The sequence below is a fragment of the Cornus florida genome, unplaced genomic scaffold (assembly GCF_030987335.1).
Source record: "Cornus florida cultivar Cherokee Brave unplaced genomic scaffold, ASM3098733v1 CherokeeBrave_3.0.0_Hap2_Chr05, whole genome shotgun sequence".
Classification (NCBI taxonomy): Eukaryota; Viridiplantae; Streptophyta; class Magnoliopsida; order Cornales; family Cornaceae; genus Cornus; species Cornus florida.
The window spans coordinates 51023561-51040053 of record NW_026775575.1 but is presented as its reverse complement, the minus strand read 5'-3'; the positions used below and the strand labels follow the sequence as shown (position 1 = coordinate 51040053).

The 16493-nt window shown below is 39.2% G+C and overlaps 2 pseudogenes; both read left to right on the top strand.

Moving 5' to 3' along the window:
* The first annotated feature begins 5335 nt into the window (after positions 1-5335).
* On the top strand, positions 5336-5434 carry LOC132310795 (small nucleolar RNA R71; annotated as a pseudogene).
* A 10481-nt stretch (positions 5435-15915) lies between these two features.
* Positions 15916-16014, top strand: LOC132310849 (small nucleolar RNA R71; annotated as a pseudogene).
* Positions 16015-16493: the final 479 nt, after the last annotated feature.

Below are 16493 nucleotides of genomic sequence, written 5' to 3'. Positions count from 1 at the left end.
ATGAATCAGAAGAAAACTCCTAAGTCTGCTCCTGGTCGTGAATGGGTGACCTGGCTAGAGAGTACTGCTCTGCGTCGTCTACAGGGTGCTCTAAGTCAATATCTATATGATCAGCAGCTGGATCGACTGGTGCATCGTCCGCTGCGAGATCTGTTGCTACCTCTGCTGCTGCCTGTGCCACTGCCTATGCCTCCTCCTCCTCTAACTCCTCTGCAGCCACTACTGCGTGGTCCTGCAATCTAGAAATAATAACGTTATAGCTCTTGGTCCAGTCATTCTTCAGAAAGTGACATGACCCTCTCTCGGGGTGCTCCCGAGGATGGATGGGGTAGCGCTGGTCTATCAAAATCTGGGTGATGAGGTGGCTAAAAAGAAAAGACTTAGCCCATCCGGGCATCTCCTTGCTGATGTACTCGTCATATAGCTTCATCATCACGCTCCAGATAAGCGCGGAAATGGACACCCAGCGCCCAGTGTAGAAGGCGTAGAGGGCTATCAGATAATCCCCCCTCCTCTGAATCTTATGCCCTGCCATGTATATATTCTGGAAGAGCACAGAATCAATAAACCAAAGGTCATCTGGAAGGAATGTCCGAGTGGCGAAGGTCTCGCCACTGGCATAGTGACCTGTAAGAAAGACCGTCATGTCGGCGTATGAAGGCCTATATAGCCTCGGGTATGTGTCCTGAAGCTTTGGAGGATAGCGGTGTGGGCAGTGGCAAGAGCGGGCTAGCGAGTCCACTGTGATGGTGATCTGATGGCCATCTACAGAACTAACCAGCTCTGCTGTGGTACGTGGGGATGGTCGGAGGTTCTGGTAGAACAACCGTACCAACCGCAGGTAGACTGGCTCTGTGACTGGGGCAAGAATAGCTTCCAGGCCCCTTTGAATGATGTCATGGTAAGCGGATCGGGTCAGCACCGATCTAGAGAAAAAGGCCGTGTCGAACACTGACTCATGGTCATCCGTCATATGCACATATATAGGCGCAGGCCTATCACGCTCCAGATGAGCTGGCTGAGCTAGCTGAGCTGGATGCTCAGCTTCAGCCTGCGATGGAAATGGTGATGGAGTAAATACAGGATGAGCTGTAGAGGTGGATGGTTTATGGTCATCCTCAACCTCATGAGATGGTGACTGCGGTGGGGTAGCCTGTGCTGGCTCCTCCTGTGCATGAGAGGGCTCTGCTAACTCCTCCGTCCATGGTCCTATATGTTGGTGGGGCCCGTGTTGCCTATTGGCAATGGTCTTCCTCTTAACCATGGCCTGCAAAAAGAAAAGTAAAAACTTGTAATGGGAGTTAGTGCCAGAATAAGAAAGTTTAATAACAATATAGAAACGTGTATGTTAAGTAAAAATAGACAAAACAAATATGACATGAATCTATGCAAGTGGCAGGTTATGAAACATGCTAAACAATGTAAGTATGAAATGCATTCAATATGGAATATCACTGGCATTGGGCATAGATATGATAGCATAAACATAAGATATGATGAATGAAGTGTGTGTGTGAGATCTATGAAGTTTGATCGATCACAAAAAGAAGTGAGATCGATCACAAAAGTTGGATCGATCGAAAATAAGTGAGATCGATCTCACAACTTCGATCGATCTGAGATATGAGTTCGATCGATCTCTCAAGATCGATCTGAGATACAAGTTCGGTCGATCGAACTGTGCGACGAATATGAACAGTCACAGATCTATGACTTTGGAAGCATGGGGCCCACACGAACATGTTCGTGGGCCCATCAACACAACACATCAATCAATTCCACCACCCAATCATGGCCCATCCTCCTAAAATAGATCAAACATATACATATATATACGAAGCATATACACATATATATATACATGGAAACCCAATGCTTCGAAGCTTCAAAAATGGAGATTCAATCATGTAAAAAACAAGAATGCAACATATAAAGCATCTAATCATCATATTAAAGCTTAAATCATCAGTGAGATCTCGGATCTTACCTAAATCAATGAGAGAGAAGTGGATGCGAATAGTGCGTGAGAAATCCGAGATGAGAGAGGTGGATGTGAGCTTGGATTTCGCCGGAGATGAGGGAGATGAGATTCGATGCGGTGGCGATGAGGGGAGTAAGGGTTTGGAAGGTTGGATCGATCTAAATGATCGATCTTGAGACCCTCCAGGTCTATTTTAAAAACATTCCCGACAGAGTTTGATCGATTGAACTTCAACTGAGATCGATCGAACTTTGATGAACTCTCTTCAAAGTATTTTAGGATTTTTTGAAATTTTTGAAAATTGCAAAATTAAAATTAAAAATTGTAAAATAAAAATAAAATTGAATAGTATAGTTTTGGTTTTTTTTTTTTTTTTTAAACAATAATAATCAAAAACTTATTAAAATATTTTTGAATTTTTGAAAACTTTTTGAAAAATAAAATAAAATGAAAATAAAACAAAACAAAATAAAAATGAAAATATTTTGGATTTTTAAAATTTGACAAGTCAAAACAAAGTATAAATAATGAAATGGAGAACTGAGATCGATCGAAACAAGAGTTCGATCGATCAAACAGAGAACAAATATATGCAGGTTTTTGGCTTAGAAAATTTGCTAAGTGTTGGAACTTAAAGATCGATTGAACTTGGAAGTTGGATCGATCGAAGAATTTCAGATCGATCTTGGAATGTTTCGATCGATGAGACAGAGAGGTGAAATATGCAGGTTGATGCAGGCTCAAAATTGTTCTAAGTGTTGAATCATGAGATCGATCGAACTTTAAAGTTGGATTGATCAAAAATCTCTTGATCGATCTAAGAGTTAGTTCAAACGATAGGACAAAGAGGTGATTTGGATGCTGGTTTCTGCAAGTCGAAAATTTTTCTAAGTGTTGGATGTAGAATTGAGTTCGATCAATCGAACTCAGGTTTGAGATCGATCGAACTATGCAGAATGCTTAATAATGACATGAAAGCTTATGCAATCCTCACCAAAGTTCCTTTGAATGCATATGAACCAAAAACAAGTATCTAGACTTCGCAAGAACTGAAATGAAAGATAGAAATGAGGGAGGAATAGGGTTTTGACACCCTACGAATGCTTTTGCTAGTCTTTAACGTCTCTAGCAAGACATTGGGCTCTTTTAGCCCAAATCAAAGATTTTGTAATGCATCCCCTCCTTGTTGGGGTGATAGATGCTTTGAACTCCACCCAACAAATGGTTCTTTGAAAAACTTGTTGGATTAAGCTCAAAAGAATCCTTTGGTCCTTTGTCTATGCAATCACAACCTTTGGGCTTCCATGCCCTTTCAAAGCAAGAATTTGAAACTGGACTTGTACAATGCAAGGTTGAAGATGATCCTTTAGAAGTTTTGGTCTTACACAAAAGCTCATTTCCTTGACATTGGAGATCATGACATTTATCTACAATATTAACCTCCCCTTCATATTTGTCAAATAAATTGGGTGTGGGATTAAAGATATTCAACTTCACCTTCATGTGGCCAAATGAGATCTTCATTATCCCCATCCTACAATTGATGTTGGCATTAGTGGGTGCCAAGAAAGGACAGTCAAGGATAATGGGAATTTGGTTCTTAGGATTAGGGACCGGTTCCGTGTCTATGACAACGAAATCAACCGGGAAGAAGAATTTATCAATCTTAATCAATACATCCTCAATTATACCCCTAGGCTTCTTAATGGATCCATCGGCAAGTTGTAAAACTACCGACGTCGGTTTCAATTCACCTAGGCCCAATTTGACATAAACCGAGTATGAAAGAAGGTTAACACTTGCTCCTAAGTCAAAAAGCGCCCGATTAATGATATGATCACCAATAATGCATGATGTAGTGGGTGAACCGGGGTCCTTAAAATTTGGAAGAGTGTTATGTTATAAAATTGTGCTTACTTGCTCGGTCAAAACAACTTTTCTTGGTGCTTGGCTCTTGTTCTTCCGCTTTTGGGTGCACAAGTCTTTCAAGAATTTGGCATAAGCCGGAATTTGCTTGATTGCATCTAATAGTGGAAGATTAACTTTCACTTGCCTAAACATTTCCATAATTTCATTGGTTTTTGCCTTTTGCTTGTCTTTTGAAATTGATCCATTTAAGGCATGCGGAAATGGAATTTTTGGTTCAAACACTTTTTCAAAATTTTCTTTTGAACTCTCTTCAACACAAGAAGTTTTTCAATCATTTTGTTCCAAATCATTTTTCAACAAAACCTTTCCAACATCATTTTTTAAAACTTCTTTTTCAAACACATTTTGCAAGACTTTTTCATTTACAAGATCATGTATATGCAATGAAGGAGGAATGGGATGTGAAACGGGACGGGTGACAACTTGAGGTTGCACTGGTTCACTCTCTTCGTTAGACATTCCAACTTGGTTGTCCACAATCCTACCATTCCAAAAGGTAGTCACCGCATTAACATGTTCAATGGTGTGGCCTTCCGATGAGGAATGGGTTTCCACAACACATTGTTGCTTAGGTGGGCATTAATAGGCATCTTTCCCTTCTCTCTTACATTGGAAGTGCTTGCTATTTGCCCTACTTGGGTTTCTAGCGTCGCAATAGATTGAGAGTGAGAATGAAGCAATTTTGTGTTAGCCTCTAAAGTGCCCAAAGCATTTAAAACTTTTTCTTCAAAGGCGGGACTTCTAGTATTACCTAGGGAATAAGATTGGTTGGGAAAATGAGAATTAGCAAATTGATTCCCTTGTGATTGATAAGGTCTATAACCTTGGGATCCTTGGTTTTGAAGTGGAGGTGGAATGTACTTTTCTTGAAAACCGCCTTGGGAAGGGTTTGAGCGCTCTCCTTGGTTTTTCTAAGAGAAATTCGGATGATTCCTCCAACTTGGATTATAGTGAGTACCATAAGGATTGTTCCCTTGGTTCACCAAAGCTGCATTGACTTGTTCATTAGGTTCATTTTGCACCTGTCCGTGAGAACAATGAGGAGTAGAATGAAGAACACTAGAACAAGTCATAAATGTTTCATTTGATGCAAGATGAGGATGGTTAGGGAAGGAAGATACTTGGTTCGCCGAGTTTTGGTTAATCAAAAATTGATCAAACCTTTGAGATAAAGACTTCATTTCGGCGGCTATTTTATTTGAATGGTCGACTTGATGTAAGCCAACACTCTTCCTACCTTGTGAATTTCTACCATTCTTGGATGATAGTGTTCTATGCAAAGAATTTTCACTCACGCTCTCATAAAGACGCCACACGTCATCCTCATGCCTATCAATGTATGAGCCACCCATGGAAGCATCAAACATACCCTTATAGTTGTCCGGTAAGCTCTCAAAGAAATATTGACCTAATTGTCATTTGGGCATGTCATGATGTGGACACTTCCTAAGCAATTCATTAAAGCATTCCCATGCCTCATGAAATGTTTCTCCATCCCCATGTGAAAATTCTCGAATTGAGGTTCTCGTGGCATTGGTCTTTGAAACCGGATAGTACTTCTTCAAGAACTCTTGTTGCATTTCTGCCCAATAAGGGATTGAAAAAGGCCTAAGATTATTAAACCAATACTTTGCCTTGTCTTTTAAGGTGAATGGAAAAAGTTTGAGTCTTAAAACCTCTTCCGGCATGTCCGTATATTTTACAGTGGAACATACTTCAAGAAACTCATCCAAATGCTTGGAAGGTTCTTCACTTGGAAGTCCATGATAGTTAGGAAGAATTTGAATGGTTTGTAGCCTAATTGCATAATGATGTGCTCTAAATGGAGGCAATTGGATGCATGTAGGTGCATTATACTCATTAGGCACATAATGGTCTCTTAAAGCACGAGGTGGATTACCTACTTGAGGTGCAATATGAACACCTTGGTTTTGAATTCCTTATTTGATGATGGGAGGTTGTGGAGCATACATTGGCCTTGGCATTCCATATGGAACTTGGCCTTGTTGTTGTGGTGGTTGGTGAATGTATGGCCTAGGTATACCTAATGGTACTTGTATGTTCTCATTGTGCACATTGGGATGAAGAATACCTTGTTGGTCTATATGACCAAGGTCCTCAACATGATCATTATTATGGTTATCCATTGATAGTTTAGTCCTATCTGAACTTCCTCATCCCCTAGGATTTCTAACGATGGATTCAATATGCAAATCACGAGAGACAAGTGTGGGTCTCAATGAACGACGTCCATGTATGCACAATGCAAAACACAACAAACACAAAGAATGACAAACACTATGCCTTCACAACAATGCAATTAGACTTCTTCCACAAACACTTAATTCATACTCCCATGCCTTAACAACAATGATGCAAGAACAAATAAAAACAAGCCTCTACACGGGCCGACGATTTAACTAATGGATTAAGTAAAGAAGGTCTCACAAAGGTCCTTTAGCACTTCAACTCCAAATTTAAAGCTTACCTTAGCAAATCTTTTAAATTTTAGCTTTTTTTTTTTTTTTTTTTTTTTTATCTTGCTTAGCTTGAATGCTCCTTTACTTGCTTTCTCTCCAACAATGCACCTAGTTAAGTAAGAACAACACAATAAGTAACCAAAAAAAAAAAAAGTAAAGACACGATTTAAAGAGTACTAATCCTTATTGATTCCACAAATCCGACGTTGCCTAATCAAATCAATCAATCAATCCCCGGTAACGGCACCAAAAACTAATGCAGTCTGCCACACTAACATCAAGCTTGAAAGAGTGTTAGCATTTTAAGGCGAGGGCCAAGAGTTTTACATTTATAGAAGCCACTACTACCTTTATTAAAAATATACCTAGGGCGAGTAGGGATCGTCCCAAGGGATTGTGAGGATTGAACAAGGTCGTGGAATTGCTATTAGGGCTAGTAGGTCGAGTGATCAAACAATTGGTTGGTTAGTTGATTAGAGAACAATTAAATTAAACTAAGTGATAACAAAATAATGCAATTAAGAGTAAATAAGAGAGAGAGAGAGATCTAGGGTTTAGAGATCACCACCAAGCAATGCATTCCTATACCGTTGACAAGTGACTAATGAGGACAAGTGGTGTGTTGCAATATTGGTGTGTGTGTGTATTTGGTTGATTCAACAAGCAAAGATGACTAGTTAAGCATGTATTGTCTAAACATTATGTAAAAGGCACAATATATCTAAGCAATGAAAACATATATTGTCTAAACAACATGTGAAAGGCATAATAGATCAAAACAAGTCATTAAACCTTTAATTAAGCTCATAATCCAAATAAAACACAAGGATAGAGACATATGCTACTTGCATTCAAAAGCTTGGATCATCAAACAACAAGCATGGATTGCCCTCCCATTTAACACTACACTACAACTACACTACATCTACACTACTAGCTCCAAAATAAACTAGGGGAGAGGCACAATCCATCAAGAAATAAGTATAAACCATCAAAAGAATCACAAGAGCATTCCTTTAAGCACTATGTTTTGACAATCTCGAAATCTATAGCATCAATACACATAGACATGGATCAATAACACAAAATCTAGAGACAAGCACATGAACATCTATTCTAGCATACATAGACATATGGATAGAATGAAATGATCAATTGGAAGCATTAAACCACATAAATCATTGAATAAACAAGATCTATATATATCAAAGTGCCAAAATATTTATTAACAACACTAATCCCTCAACAATACACAAGATTAAGATATAGAAAGCATGATTGGGGTTAACTCTAGTCCCAAGAGGATGTCTAGCCACTCATGGTGATGTTGCTCCAACCCTCAAGGGCTAACTTCATGGTTGAATTCTGCTCCTTGTTGATGAAGAACTCCAATGGTGTCTCTAGCCTCCTCCTCTAAGTGTGCTCTCCAAGAGATGATATGAAAATGATATTGGCTCCCCTTTGTAAAAAGTAATCTTTATCCTTATATAAGTAGGCCAAATGACACCCAAAATGAGCTGGGTTCATGCACATAATATTCCCTAATGATTGGATAAAGGATAACTTTAAATGAGATGGAAATTTAACTTTTTCGCAATGGAGGAAGTTCGATCGATCGAACCTTAGTCTTGGATCGATCGAACTGGCTGAGATCCATCGAACTTAGGCTGGATCGATCCAACTAGTTGAGCTTTTTGGTAAAAGACAAATCCGAGATATTTTGGGAGATATTTTTAGGAAAAGGACAAAAGTCGTTAGTGGGTGGTATAGCTGTGGATAGGATCAATCATTTGAATAAGGACAAAAGTGTTCGATCGATCGAAGGGTGGTGTTGGATCGATCAAACTTTAGACTTTTTGCTTTTGGGCCAAGGCTTGGATCTATCTTGAAGTGCTGAGATCGATCAGTGTTCGATCGATCGAACCTTAAAGTTGGATCGATCGAACTTTGCTGCTTCTCACCTTTGGCTTCATTTGCTTTCTTCTTTCTCCACTTTACTCCTTTCTTTGTTTAATCCCATAATTGCTTCAATTAAGCTATTATTTGGCTGAGTTAGCTTATTTTCGGGATAAGTGCCTAAAAAAGGAAATAATACGAAATCAACCTAAAACGGTAAAGTAAGATAGATAAAGGTGCTAGAATGCCTAAGCTAAGGGGTTTAAATACGCACTTTTCAGCGCTCATCACACCCCCAAACTTAAATATTGCTAGTCCCTAACAATGAACTAGAAAGTAAAGGAATGAAATGAACAACTATACAACTATGAGCTAGAAAATAATAAATGGATAACGCCACTTTCGTAGGGAACACGGTTGCACTTAGCATATGCAACAAGCCTTTTAAACCCCTAGGTTACTCCTAGTGGATAAGTGAAATCTCGTGAGGGTTTCCAGAAATGGTAACCACAAACATTAAGCTCATTCTCACAAAAGAGGTACCAATATTGCAAATAAGCATTGGGAGAAAACTACCTCAAGTATGCAATTTTTCAAACATTTCCAAGCAATCTCCCAAAATCTCAACATCAAGCAAGCAAGTATGGTCTTCCACACATCAGGAAAATGATCATGCAAATCAAGACAATTCTAGAATCCTTTTGAGTGGACTGGCATCAAATGTGTTGATATCTAAGCCAACTAAAGAATTAATCACATCCTTACCCTCAAACTAGCACACAAATCTAGTACCGATCATCAAGACAAAAAGTGGACCTTTTATTAAAACTTTATTGTTCTAGGTGCGCTTATTTTTTTCACTTTTTTTTATTTTATTTTTTTTATAGGATCAAATATGGTAGCATAGTGCAATGTGTTGATCTATTAAGCTTTCTAGTGATTTATGAGGTCGAGCGTGAAGTCAATGACTCCCAAACCAGATCGCTTTAGGGCATTAGGCATTTAAATACCCCTACGGACGTACAAGCTCAAATCAACTAGGTTACAAATCAAGACAACAACCATCTAATCATTTCCCACTTCTCACCTTTTGGGAGAAGTCCTCACTTTTTTATTGCTTTTGTTTTTGCTCTCTTTTTTTCTTTTTTTGAATCATGTTCAATTATTAACCTAGAGTTTGGGCCCTCCAACTTTCGGTGCGAGAAGTTCAGTGCTTGATGAGGCTAGAATCTTCGATACTTAGTGAAAAGGGGTTGTTATCTACCTTTATCAAGAATGAAAGCTTTCAATGCACTACTAGCCCAATTGGGATATAACTAATTCAATAATCAACAAAGCATGTACCCCACAAATGAATGCTAGTGTGCGCCGGTGCTAGTGTAGAATCCTAGAATGAATCTCAAAGTAATCACAAAATCAAGATGATGTGGACCACAATTGCAAGCAAGATATCAATCTTTCAAAAATTCACTCCTAAATGGCATTCATAAGGCATACAAGGAGTATTGGACTCTCAAATCAATCAATTGTTAAATTTTAAGCAATATAGCCCTCAAAAGATCAAAATCATAGCTAGATATGGACCAATCTTATAAATATCCCTCAAATACACAAGTCATGCTCAAAATTTTGAATTTAAAAATAATTTAAGACTAACACTGCAAAACACCATTCCCCCCAAACGTAAATGGCACAATATCCTCAATGTGCAAAGAGAACAAAGGAAAGAGTATACCAGTGCAACTAAGGTATAGAATGATCGGGACTGAAATATCCGAAGTGGGTGGCATGGCCCCCCCAAACTTGGGATGAACCGTGGTCCTGAAAATTTGTATTTGGATAAACTCATCAGATAACAAAATGGGAAAATTAGTGCACAGTGGACATGCAAGTGTAAATGGGATAAACAAATAAAGAAATAAAAGAGGTATAAGGGTGATACTGAAAATTGGGGAGCACTCTCTCACTGAAGTCACTGTGATGCACCTGACGGAGTTAAACATACATATTTGAGAATATAGTCATATGACATCCACAATAAAAATAGATATATATAAAACAGATAAAGTACAGGTACAACAGAAATATCAAAGCCAACAGACCGGCTGTAAAAATAATAATATACAGTGACAAAAGTAAAGTATCAATAAGAGAGTGGGATCATGAGATAGAAGGAACTGGGTGCTCAGAAGGATGAGGTAGGACGGGCAGGTCGGGGTCTGCAGATATCTGTGGATAGATCTCGAAACATAATCGCGACATCTATGCGGAAGGTAGCAAAATCAGCTCTGTGGGCTGTGAGATCAGCTCGTATGGCAACAACAGCATCCTCAAGCGTCTGCAGACGCACTCCAAAGCCGGGGGTTAGATCTGGAGCCTCAGGCATAAATGAATCAAAAGAAAACTCCTGAGTCTGCTCCTAGTCGTGAATGGGCGACCTGGCTGGAGACTACTACTCTGCGTCGTCTGCAGGGCACTCTAAGCTAATATCTATATGATCGGCAGCTGGATCGACTGGTGCGTCGTCCGCTATGGGATCTACTGCTGCCTCTGCATGTGCCTCCTCCTCGTCTAACTCCTCTGTAACCACTACTGCATGATCTTGTAGTCTAGAAATAATAGCGGTATAGCTCTTGGTCCAGTCCTTCTTCAGAAAGTGACATGAACCTCTCTCGGGGTGCTCCTGAGGATGGATAAGATAGCGCTGGTCTATCAAAATCTAGGTGATGAGGTGGCTGAATGGAAGAGACTTAGCCTGTCCGAACGTGTCCTTGCTGATGTACTCGTCATATAGCTTCCTTATCACGCTCTAGATGAGGGTGGGAATGGACACCCAGTGCCCGGTGTAGAAGGCGTATTTGAATCTTGTGCCCTACCATGTGTATATTCCGGAAGAGTACGGAATTAGTAAATCGAAGGTCATCTGGAAGGAATGTCCGAGTGGTGAAGGTCTCGCCACTAGCATGATGACCTGTAAGAAAGACCGCCATGTCGGTTTATGAAGGCCTGTATAGCCTCGGGTATGTGTCCTGAAGCTCTGGAGGATAGCGGTGTGGGCAGTGGCAAGAGCGGGCTAGCAAGTCCACTGTGATGGTGATCTGATGGCCATCTACAGAAGTTACCAACTCTGCTATGGTACGTAGGGATGGTCGGAGGTTCTGGTAGAACAACCGTACCAGCCGCGGGTAGACCGGCTCTATGACTGGGGCAAGAATAGCTGCCAGGCCCCTCTATTGATGTCATGGTAAGCAGATCGGGTCAGCACCGATCTAGAGAAGAAGGTCGTGTCGAACACTGACTCATAGTCAACCGTCATATGCGCATATCTAGGCGCGCGCTTATCACACTCCAGATGAGCTGGCTGAGCTGGATACTCAGCTCTAGCCTGTGGTGGAGATAGTGATGGAGTAAATGCAGGATAAGCCGCAGAGGTGGATGGTTTATGGTCATCCTCAGCCTCATGAGATGGTGACTGTGGTGGGGTCACCTATGCTGGCTCCTCCTGTGCATAAGAGGGCTCTGTTGGCTCCTCTGTCCGTGGTCTAATGTGTCGGTGGGGCCCGTGTTGCCTGTTGGCAATGGTCTTCCTCTTAACCATGGCTTGCAAAAAGGAAAAGAAAAACCTGTAATGGGAGTTAGTGCCAGAATAAGAAAGTTTAAGCACAATATAGAAACATGCATGTCAAGTAAAAATAGGCAAAACAAATATGATATAAATCTATGCAAGTGGTAGGATATGAAACATGATAAATAATGTAAGTATGAAATGCATCCAATATGGAATATTGCAGGCATTGGGCATAGATATGATAGCATGAACATAAGATATGATGAATGAAGTGTGTGTGTGAGATCCGTGAAGTTCGATCGATCACAAAAGTTAAATCGATAGAAAATAAGTGAGATCGATCTCACAACTTCGATCGATTTGAGACATGAGTTCGATCTATCTCTCAAGATCGATCTGAGATACAAGTTCGATCAATCGAACTGTGCGACGAATATAAAGAGTTACAGATCTGTGACTTTGGAAGCATGGGGCCCACACAAACATGTTCGTGGGCCCATCAACACAACACATCAATCAATTCCACCACCCAATCATGGCCCATCCTCCCAAAATAGATCAAACATATACATATATATACGAAGCATATACACACATATATATACATGGAAACCCATTGCTTCGAAGCTTCAAAAAAGGAGATTCAATCATGTAAAAAGCAAGAATGCAACATATAAAGCATCTAATGATCATATTGAATCTTAAATCATAAGTGAGATCTCGGATCTTACCCAAATCGATGAGAGAGAAGTGGATACGAAGAGTAGGTGAGAAATCCGAGATGAGAGAGGTAGATGTGAGCTTGGATCTCGTCGGAGATGTCACCGGAGATGAAGGAGATGAGATTGGATGCGGCGGTGATGAGGGGAGTAAGGGTTTGGAGGGTTGGATCGATCTAAACGATCGATCTTGAGACCTTCCAGGTCTATTTTAAAAACATTCCCGACAGAGTTCGATCGATTGAACTACAATTGAGATCAATCAAACTTTGATGAACTCTCTTCAAAGTATTTTTGGATTTTTTGAAATTTTTGAAAATTGCAAAATTAAAATTAAAAATTGTAAAATAAAAATAAAATAGAATAAAAAAATTTTGGTCTTTTTTTTTTTTTAAACAATAATAATTAAAAACTTATTAAAATATTTTTGAATTATTTAAAACTTTTTGAAAAATAAAATAAAATGAAAATAAAATAAAATGAAAATAAAATAAAACAAAATAAAAACGAAAATATTTTGGAGTTTTAAAATTTGAAAAGTCAAAACAAAGTCAAAATAATGAAATGGAGAACTGAGATCGATCGAAACAAGAGTTTGATCGATCAGACAGAGAGCAAATATATGCAGGTTCTTGGCTCAGAAAATTGGCTAAGTGTTGGAACTTAAAGATCGATTGAACTTGGAAGTTGGATCGATCGAAGAACATCAGATTGATCTTGGAATGTTTCGATCGATGAGACAGAGTTGAATCATGAGATCGATCGAACTTTGAAGTTAGATCGATCGAAAATCTCTTGATCGATCTACGAGTTAGTTCGAATGATATGACAGAAGGGTGATTTAGATGCAGGTTTCTGCAAGTCAAAAAATTTTCTAAGTGTTGGATGCAGAATGGAGTTCGATCGATCGAACTCAGGTTTGAGATCGATCGAACTATGCAGAATGCTTAATAATGACATGAAAGCTTATGCAATCCTCACCAAAGTTCCTTTCAATGCATATGAACCAAAAACAAGTATCTAGACTTCGCAAGAAATGAAATGAAAGATAGAAATAAGGGAGGAATAGGGTTTTGACACCCTATGAATGCTTTTGCTAGTCTTTAATGTCTTTAGTAAGACATTGGGCTCTTTTAGCCCCGATCAAAGATTTTGTAATGCATCCCCTCCTTGTTGGGGTGATAGATGCTTTGAACTCCACCCAACAAATGGTTTTTTGAAGAACTTGTTAAATTAAGCTCAAAAGAAACCTTTAGTCCTTTGTCTATGTAATCACAACCTTTGGGCTTCCATGCCCTTTCAAAGCAAGAATTTGAAACAGGACTTGTATAATGCAAGGTTGAAGATGATCCTTTAGAAGTTTTGGTCTTACACATATTTTCATTTCCTTGACATTGGAGATTATGACATTTATCTAAAACATTAACCTCCCCTTTATATTTGTCAAATAAATTGGGTGTGGGATTAAAGATACTCAAATTCACCTTCATGTAACGAAATGAGATCTTTATTATCCCCGTCCTACAATTGATGTTGGCATTAGCGGTTGCCAAGAAAGGACGGCCAAGGATAACGGGAATTTAGCTCTTAGGATTGGGGACCGGTTCCATGTCTATGACAACGAAATCAACCGGGAAGAAGAATTTATCAATCTTAATCAATACATCCTCAATTATACCCCTAGGCTTCTTAATGAATCGATCGGCAAGTTGCAAAACTACCGACGTCGGTTTCAATTCACCTAAGCCCAATTTGACATAAACCGAGTATGAAAGAAGGTTAACACTTGCTCCTAAGTTAAGAAGCGCTTGATTAATGATATGATCACCAATAATGCATGATGTAGTGGGTGAACCGGGGTCCTTAAACTTTAGAAGAGTGTTATGTTACAAAATTGAGCTTACTTGCTCGGTCAAAACCACTTTTCCTGATGCTTAGCTCTTATTCTTCCGCTTTTGGGTGCACAAGTCTTTCAAGAATTTGGCAAAAACCGGAATTTGCTTGATTGCATCCAATAGTGGAAGATTAACTTTCACTTGCCTAAACATTTCCATAATTTCATTGGTTTTTGCCTTTTGCTTGTCTTTTGAAATGGATCCATTTAAGGCATCCGGAAATGGAATTTTTGGTTCAAACACTTTTTCAAAATTTTCTTTTGAACTCTCTTCAACACAAGAAGTTTTTAAATGATTTTGTTCCAAATCATTTTTCAACAAAACCTTTTCAACATCATTTTTCAAAACTTCTTTTTCAAACACATTTTTCAAGACTTTCTCATTTACAAGATCATGTATATGCAATAAATGAGGAATGGGATGTGAAACGGGATGGGTGACAACTTGAGGTTGCACCGATTCACTCTCTTCGTTGGACATTCCAACTTGATTGTCCAGAATCCTACCACTCCGCAAGGTAGTCACCGTATTAACATGTTCAATGGTGTGGCCTTCTGATGAGGAATGGGTTTCCACAACACATTGTTGCTTAGGTGAGGCATTAATAGGCATCTTTCCCTTCTCTCTTGCATTGATAGTGCTTGTTATTTGCCCTACTTAAGTTTCTAGCTTCGCAATAGATTGAGAGTGAGAATGAAGCAATTGTGTGTTAGCCTCTAAAGTGCCCAAATCATTTAAAACTTTTTCTTCAAAGGCGGGACTTCTAGTATTACCTTAGGATTAAGATTGGTTGGGAAAATGAGAATTAGCAAATTGATTCCCTTGTGATTGATAAGGTCTATAACCTTGGGATCCTTGGTTTTGAAGTGGAGGTGGAATGTACTTCCCTTGAAAACCGCCTTGGGAAGGGTTTGAGCCCTCTCCTTGGTTTTTCCAAGAGAAATTCGGATAATTCCTCCAACTTGGATTATAGTGAGTACCATAAGGATTGTTCCATTGGTTCACAAAAGCTGCATTGACTTGTTCATTAGGTTCATTTTGCACTTATCCGTGAGGACAATGGGAATTAGAATGAAGAACACTAGAACAAGTCATACATGTTTCATTTGATGCACGATAAGGATGGTTAAGGAAGGAAGATACTTGGTTCGCCGAGTTTTAGTTAATCAAAAATTGATCAAACCTTTGATATAAAGACTTCATTTCGGCAGCTATTTCATTTGAATGGTCGAATTGATGTAAGCCAACAATCTTCCTATCTTGTGAATTTTAACCATTCTTGGATGATAGTGTTCTATGCAAAGAATTTTCACTCATGCTCTCATAAAGACGCCACACGTCATCCTCATGCCTATCAATGTATGAGCCACCCATGGAAGCATCAACCACACCCTTATAGTTATCCGATAAGCTCTCAAAGAAATATTGAACTAATTGCCATTTGGGCATGTCATGATGTGGACACTTCCTAAGCAATTCATTGAATTGTTCCCATGCATCATGAAACATTTCCCCATCCCCGTGTGAAAATTCTCGAATTGAGGTTCTCAAGGCATTGGTCTTTGAAATCGGATAGTACTTCTTCAAGAACTCTTGTTGCATTTCTACCCAATAAGTGATTGAAAAAGGCCTAAGATTGTTAAACCAATACTTTGCCTTGTCTTTTAAAGTGAATGGAAAAAGTTTGAGTCTTAAAACCTCTTCCGGCATGTCCGTATATTTTACGGTGGAACATACTTCAAAAAACTCATCCAAATACTTGTAAGGTTCTTCACTTGGAAGTCCATGATAGTAAGGAAGCATTTGAATGGTTTATGGCTTAATTTCATAATGATGTGCTCTAAATGGAGGCAATTGGACGCATGTAGGTGCATTATACTCATTAGGCACATAATGGTCTCTTAAAGCAAGAGGTGGATTAGCTACTTGAGGTGCAACATGAACACCTTGGTTTTGAATTCCTTGATTGATGATGGGAGGTTATGGAACATACATTGGCCTTGGTATTCCATATGGAACTTGGCC